At 37.3% G+C, this 8,466-nt stretch overlaps 1 pseudogene across 1 annotated transcript; it reads left to right on the top strand.

Moving 5' to 3' along the window:
* Positions 1-4,508: 4,508 nt before the first annotated feature.
* On the top strand, positions 4,509-7,360 carry LOC101012710 (annotated as a pseudogene). Its single transcript, XR_161021.5, has one exon. The product of XR_161021.5 is annotated as a heterogeneous nuclear ribonucleoprotein C pseudogene (transcript).
* Positions 7,361-8,466: the final 1,106 nt, after the last annotated feature.

Here is an 8,466-nt window from a genome sequence, read left to right on the forward strand (position 1 = left end):
ATGTCAGATTATCTTTGTTGTAAATTGTATTCAATTATGGCAATATCCTCTGTTGATGTCTTCTGAGCCTTTGTGTGGTCTGTTTGTGCACAGTTTAAACAAATTAGAGGGATTTTTAGCACAATATTCACCTGCAACTTTTCTCATAAAGATTATGGGTAAAGTAAATGTTTATAATAGTTTCTGGCAAATGTCTTGGTGTAAAACACATTAAATAAGTCTACTCGTATTCTTTATCACCCTACTTACTAACGCTTTCCTCTATCACATTACACCTAACTAGTTTTCATTTATAACTATAGCCAAAATCACAGTATTTCTATGCTCTGATGGAAACATAAATGGGAAAATGATTAAGTGTGTCTCCATGGCTTTGTGCCTTCTTATTCTTGGCTTCAGCAACAGCATTCATTTGAAAACTGTCTTAGTTTTATTGTGTGTAGTGCTTGTGGTGGGACCCTCTCATGGGAGAAGGGGAAAGTATAGAGGATTAATATTCCTATTCATCCTGTGGGCATTTGACTTCCTCTTTGTACCTTCATGACATAAATAGCATACACATGGCCTTGGTTAGTTTCATCTGTTTTGTACTTCATATAAATGGAATCTTACAAGTATATGCTTTTATATCTGGCTTCTTTCATTTGACTCCATGTTTGTGAGATTAATTCATATTTTTGTGCATAATTGTAGATGATTTACCTTCATAGTTGTAGAATATTTGATTGTGTGAATGTACTCCAATACAGTTATCCTTTTAATTGGTGATGGACATTTGATAGTTTTTGATTTAAGGTTATGCTATAAACATTCTGGTTCATGTATTTAGGTGAATGGTTGTATGCATTTCTGTTGGAAATATACCTAAAAACGGAATTTTCAGGTAACAGGGTATGTATGTTTTAAGTTTAAATAGATACTGCTGAACAGATCTTCAAAGTATTTGTACCGAGTTTCCTTTCTACCAATACCATGTGAGAGTTCTGCTATCTCCACTTGGCCTTTTACATCTTTTTAAAATTTTAGGCACTCTGGTATAAGTGTGTATGTTAGTCAGTGTTCTCCAGAGAAGCAGAATCAAAAGGAGGTATATGTGTGTGTACATATGAGTGTATGTAAATATATATATTTTTAATACTCATATATAAAATTTACTACATATATATGTATACATATGTAGTATATTCCTTGTATAAGGAATTGGAGACCCTGAAAAGCCAGTGATGTAATGAAGTCCAAGTCTAAAAGACTAAGAGCCATGGGGTAGAAATTGGAGAAGGCCAGCTGGAGTCCTAAAGGCCTGAGAGAACCAGGAGCTCCAATGTCTGAGAGCAGGAGATGACAGACATCTCAACTTAAGAAAGGAGGGGAAATTTCCCCTTCCTCTACCTTTTTGTTCTATTCAGGCCCTCAATGGATTGAATAATGAGGGAAGATCTTCTTTACTCAGTCTCTGATTCAAATGCTAATCACTTCTGGAAACACTCTCACAGACACACCCAGAAGTAATGTTTTACCAGTTATCTGGGCATCCCTTAGCCCAGTCAAGTTGACACATAAAATTTACCATCCCAGTGTAGTACACACTGTGGTTTCATTTTCTTGGTGCCTATTGAAGTTGAAAACCTGTCTTGTTTGTTTGCCATCTACAAATAAATTTTGCTGTTTGTTTTAATGTGGTTATTCTAATAACATATAGACAAATTTCTTATCCTACTTTTTCACTTAGCAATTTTCATTAGTTAAAAAAAAACTGATACAGTGTCATGGAAGAATCAAATTCCCATTACTTAGGCTAACCTAATACAGTGGTTTTCTCAAAATATTCAGTCTCCTGAGAGTAAAGGGATGGGGGTCTTCTGGTTCCACAATGGCTTTGTTAAAGCAAGCTGGCTTCACTTCTTCCCACACAAAACAAAAAACAAATATACATTACTGAGATTATAACCAGCAATATCCCAGAACTAAAGTATGAGGATGAGACAGTTCCCAGGACCACAAATAAGTGAAAAAACCCTGAGCATATGGTAAGAAAATCTGATTTTCATATTTGTAATACCACCTCCCTAATCTGCCTGGCACGAAGAGTGATCAAACATTTCCCCCAACCCACGGTTTCTACACTAGTAAAAGTGAGATCCTAGTGGGTAACCAGCTTCCTCATCACCTTGGGTTCCATGGCAGGAGACTTTCCCTGCTTGAACCCACAGGAAGCAGCATGAGGAGTAACTGAATAAAGAAATATCTCTAAAGAGAGGTAAAGGCAAAGGGGAGGGGGGCATTAGTAACCCCAGCCCTAGAAACTCTGCTCTGTACCTGGACCAAAGGAGACACCAAATCAGTGACTATTCAGCAGCACTACACTGTAGAAAGTTCATTCTACAGCTCCCCTGGCTGGCACTCTGTTTGTTTACTAGAAGAGAGGCAAACTTGGGCTTGAGGCACTATCTAGTGCTGAAAAGGAGGCAGCAATCTAAAGAAAAAAAAAAGAAAGATAATCAACAGGTAAATTACAAAGAATCTCTAAGCAAACATATCCAGTAAAAACCCAAACAAGCCAGACAGAAGACTAAAATACATAACTAATTCATCAATGCAATGACATAGATGTACATTCATAATAAACAACAGCAAATAGAGCCATGACATCTCCAGTGGACAAACAAACCAGTGACTGACCACAATGAAATGGCAATATATGAACTCTTTGACCAAGAATGCAAAATAGCAGTTTTAAGGAAACTCAGTAATCTCCAAGATAAGGCAGAAAATCAATTCAGATTTTTTTCTGAGAAATTTAACAAAGAGGTTGAAATAACTTTTAAAAATCAAACAGAAATATCAGAACTGAAAAATGCATTTGCTGAACTGAAAAATGTGTTAGAGGCTCTCAATAGCAGAATGGACCAAGTAGAGGAAATAATTAGTGAGCCCGAAGACAGGCTATTTGAAAATATACAATCAAAGAGAAAAAATAAAAAGGAATGCAAAGGAATGAAAATCACCTACAAAGTATAGAAAATTGCCTCAAAAGACCAAATCTAAGAATTGTTGATGTTCAAGAGGGAGTTGAGCAACAAAAAGGAGTAGAAAATGATTTAAATAAATAACAATGGAAGACTTTTCAAAACTTGAGAAAGAGATAAATATACAGGTACCAGAAGGTCAGAGAACAACAAACAGATTTGACCCAAATAAGACTGCCCCCAGGCATATAATAATCAAATTTTCAAAAATGAAGGACAGAGAGAGGATTCTCAAAGCGTCAAGAGAAAGGAAACAAATAACAAATAAAAGAGTTGCAATTTGTTTGGCAATAGTCTCCTCAACAGAAACGATACAGGTCAAGATGGAGTGAGACACCATTTTTAAAGTGCTGAAAGAAAAGTCTGCCGTCTAAGGAGCTTTCCTGTATCCAGGAAAGCTATCCTTCAAATATGAAGAAGAGATAACGTTGCTCCATGACCAGGAAAAGCTGAGAGAATTCACCACCACCAGACCTGTCTTGTAAGAAATGCTAAAGGGAAGATTTCAATCTGAGGAAAAAAAAATCCACTAATGTGCAAAAATAAAAAATTTGGAAGTGTAAAACCCATAGGTAAAATTAAACACGCAAACAAACCCAGAATACTCTACTGCTGTAATTGTGGTATGCAATCCACTCATAACTCTAGTATGAAACATAAAAGATAAACAATAATGGCTATAGAAATCTCTTAAGATATAGGCAATATAGAACATGTAAACTGAGTCAAACGTAAAGTCAAAATGTAAGAGGTATGGAGTTAAAGTATAGAGGTTTCTTCCTTTTTTCTTTGTTTCTGTTCTTTATGATCTAAGATAAATTGTCATCTCTTTAAAATAACTTGTTATATCTATAAGATGTCTTTTGTAAGCCTCATGGTAACCACAGGGTAAAAAACCTCTAATAAATTCACTAAAAATAAAAAGTAATAAATTAAAACATACCACCAAAGAAAATAACCTAGCCACAAAGAAAGACAATAAAAAGGAAGAAAGGAAGAGAGGAGTTTCAAGACTACCAGAAAATAAGCAACAAAACGGAAGTAGTAAGTCCTTACTTATCAATAATAACACTGAATGTAAAAGGGTTTAATTCTCCAACTAAAAGGCACAGAGGGGCCAACTGCAGTGGCTCATTCCTATAATCCCAGCACTTTAGGAGGCTCAGATGGGAGACTTTCTTGAGGCAAGTAGTTCAAACCCAGTCTGGGCAACGTAGCAAAACCCTATCTCTACAAAAAAAAAAAAATTTTTTTTAATCAGCTGAACGTGGAGGTACATCCCCATAGTCTCAGTTACTCGGGAGGCTGAGACAGGAGGATCCCTTGAATCCATAAATTTGAGGTCACAGTGAGGTATGATTGCACCACTTCACTCCAGCCTGGGCAACAGAGCAAGATCCTATCTCTAAAAAATAAAAATAAATAAAAAATAAAAGGCACAGCATGGCTGAATAGATAAAGAAATAAGACCCGATTTTGTGAAGAGGTGAAGACTGAGCGGTTGTGGCCGCGTTGCCAACCTCGACTAGCAGTCGGTTTCTCCACGCAGAATCTGGGAGTAGGAGACTCAGAATCGAATCTCTTCTCCCTCCCACCTCCTGTTTTCAGCTTTGTGAGAAACCTTATCATCAAACACAATGGCCAGCAACGTTACGAACAAGACAGATCCTCGCTCCATGAACTCCCGTGTGTTCATTGGGAATCTCAACACTCTTGTGGTCTAGAAATCTGATGTGGAGGCAATCTTTTCGAAGTATGGCAAAACTGTGGGTTGCTCTGTTCATAAGGGCTTTGCCTTCGTTCAATATGTTAATGAGAGAAATGCCCGGGCTGCTGTAGCAGGAGAGGATGGCAGAATGATTGCTGGCCAGGTTTTAGATATTAACCTGGCTGCAGAGCCAAAAGTGAACCGAGGAAAAGCAGGTGTGAAACGATCTGCAGCGGAGATGTACGGCTCCTCTTTTGACTTGGACTATGACTTTCAACGGGACTATTATGATAGGATATACAGTTACCCAGCACGTGTACCTCCTCCTCCTCCTATTGCTCGGGCTGTAGTGCCCTCGAAACGTCAGCGTGTATCAGGAAACACCTCACGAAGGAGCAAAAGTGGCTTCAATTCTAAGAGTGGACAGCGGGGATCTTCCAAGTCTGGAAAGTTGAAAGGAGATGACCTTCAGGCCATTAAGAAGGAGTTGACCCAGATAAAACAAAAAGTGGATTCTCTCCTGGAAAACCTGGAAAAAATTGAAAAGGAACAGAGCAAACAAGCAGTAGAGATGAAGAACGATAGGTCAGAAGAGGAGCAGAGCAGCAGCTCCGTGAAGAAAGATGAGACTAATGTGAAGATGGAGTCTGCCGGGGGTGCAGATGACTCTGCTGAGGAGGGGGACCTACTGGATGATGATGATAATGAAGATCGAGGGGATGACCAGCTGGAGTTGATCAAGGATGATGAAAAAGAGGCTGAGGAAGGAGAGGATGACAGAGACAGCGCCAATGGCGAGGATGACTCTTAAGCACATAGTGGGGTTTAGAAATCTTATCCCATTATTTCTTTACCTAGGCGCTTGTCTAAGATCAAATTTTTCACCAGATCCTCTCCCCTAGTATCTTCAGCACATGCTCACTGTTCTCCCCATCCTTGTCCTTCCCATGTTCATTAATTCATATTGCCCCGCGCCTAGTCCCATTTTCACTTCCTTTGACGCTCCTAGTAGTTTTGTTAAATCTTACCCTGTAATTTTTGCTTTTAATTTTGATACCTCTTTATGACTTAACAATAAAAAGGATGTACGGTTTTTATCAACTGTCTCCAAAATAATCTCTTGTTATGCAGGGAGTACAGTTCTTTTCATTCATACATAAGTTCAGTAGTTGCTTCCCTAACTGCAAAGGCAATCTCATTTAGTTGAGTAGCTCCTGAAAGCAGCTTTGAGTTAGAAGTATGTGTGTTACACCCCCACATTAGTGTGCTGTGTGGGGCAGTTCAACACAAATGTAACAATGTATTTTTGTGAATGAGAGTTGGCATGTCAAATGCATCCTCTAGAAAAATAATTAGTGTTATAGTCTTAAGATTTGTTTTCTAAAGTTGATACTGTGGGTTATTTTTGTGAACAGCCTGATGTTTGGGACCTTTTTTCCTCAAAATAAACAAGTCCTTATTAAACCAGGAATTTGGAGAAAAAAAACCCTGGTTTTTTATTTTTGTATTTTATTATTGTTTACTTCAAACTTTGTTTTACAGCGTCCTCCACAAAACCTCTAGAATGTACTAGATACATTTTTCTTGGAGTCATAATCATGATACATACCAACACAACACTACTCAAATTATATTTCATTGAGTTGCATGTTGCATTGAGGAGTCAAATAACTTGACATACAGTGGAGATTGTTTTTCAAAATGGCTTTTACATCCTAATGAAAGTTCAGTGCTTTGTGGTCCAACTGGCACCCTTTTTGAGGTTTTTGTTGTGTGCTAAATTGTTTTGTCCTTAAATAGGAGAGACTCAAAAACAAGATTTCAGGAAAATTGCAACAGCTGGACAATGGAACTCCCCCTGCTTTCTTCTGTTTTGTTCTTTTAATTACTATTTATAGCCTCAGTTACCTTCTGAATTCTGAAGTGTATACCTCCATGTTACTGAAAACGAGAAAACTCTTATTTCCTGATACTCCACAGTTTGCCTTCCCAGGTGATTGAGAACATAAAGAATGTTACATTTATTTTACCCTAAATGATCTTTTACCCCATTAGCTGATCTTTGTGTTTTCCCTCAACTTTATTAATTACAGTGATTGTATTTTTAGCATCCAGTCTTACTTAAAATGAATATATTAAACAGCTACCAGTGTTGTGATACCTCATCCTTGAAAGGCTTAGTTGATTTGTGTTTTAAACTTCAGTTTTTCCAGCACAACAGAAAATGATGTTTATAATTTTTGTGCACACAAACCTTGGATTCCCCTATAAAGTTGCTATTGTTTCATAGCATGCAGCACTGGCCTTTTTTCATCCTACTCATTACAGGCAAAACTCATGTCTTATTTATAAGGATTTTATAGATCATTTTCTATATCAGGTGACAAAAGCAGAAAAGAATGAAGAGGCTGAACTATGAACTACCCTTGGAGCCCATATACATGATATAGGCAATTTCTTTGGTATGTTAATTCGGTCAAAAATACTACCCACTTGATGTTTTCTGATCTGATGTGAGCTCCTGTTACACAGACTTTTAGTAAGTAACCCATGACTAGAAAATAAACTGGATGCTTAGGAGAGAGTGTCAGATGTATAAGATGCTAATAAAACATGTTTAATATTATGTTGTTAGCTGTAAGTTTTTGGGAAATACTGGAAAAATTAGTCCACAATCAAGTGTCTACTTTTCACTTCACTGTAGGGCCTCTTTCCCCGCACAGAGCAGTCTATTTAGCTGTGAATACCACAATCTGCAGATGTTCAAGTCCCTTACATAAAATGGCATAGTATTTGTATGTAACCTATACATAGTCTCCTGTATACTTTAAATCATCTCTACATTAAAATACCTGATATAATGTAAAAAAAAAAAAAGAAAAAAAGAGAAAAAAAAAAAGAAATAAGACCCAAATATATGCTGTCTACAAGAAAGCAACTTCACCTTTAAAGACCACATATAGACTTAAAGTGAAGGAATGGAAAAAGATATTCCATGAAACTGGAAACCAAAAAAGAGCAGGAGCAGCTATGCTTTTATCAGATAAAGTAGACTGATACAGTTTGTCTCTGTGTCCCAACCCAAATCTCATCTCAAATTGTAATCCCTGTTGCTGGGGGGAGAGACCAAATGGGAGGTGATTGGATCATGGGAGCAGTTTCCCCCCATGCTGTTCTCATGATAGTGAGTGAGTTCTCATGAGATCTGATGGTTTAAAAGTGTGACACTTACCCCTTTGTTCTCTCTTGCTACTGCAAGATGTGTCTTGCTTCCCCTTTGCCTTCCACCATGATTATACATTTTCTGAGGCCCCTCCAGCCATGTGGAACTGTTGAGTCAATTAAAGCTCGCTCTCTCTCTTTTTTTTTTAAAAATAAATTAGCCAGTCTCAGGTAGTTCTTTGTAGCAGTGTGAAAACAGACTAATACATAGACTAAAAATCAAAGACTATAAAAAAAGACAAGGGAAGTCCTTATATAATGCGAAAGGGGACAATTCAGCAAGACAATATACAATTATAAATATCTATACACCCAACAATGGAGCTTCCAGGTATAAAAGCAAACATTAATAGATATAAAGGGAGAAAGAGGCTACAATACAATAAGAGTAGGGGATTCAACATCCTATTCTCAGTAATGGACAAATCATCCAGACATAAAACCAACAAAGAAACACTGGAGTTAAACTATACATGAGAACAAATGAGCCTAATTCACTTTTACAGAAAA

Source organism: Papio anubis, chromosome 5 (genome assembly GCF_008728515.1).
Source record: "Papio anubis isolate 15944 chromosome 5, Panubis1.0, whole genome shotgun sequence".
In the NCBI taxonomy this organism is placed as follows: domain Eukaryota; kingdom Metazoa; phylum Chordata; class Mammalia; order Primates; family Cercopithecidae; genus Papio; species Papio anubis.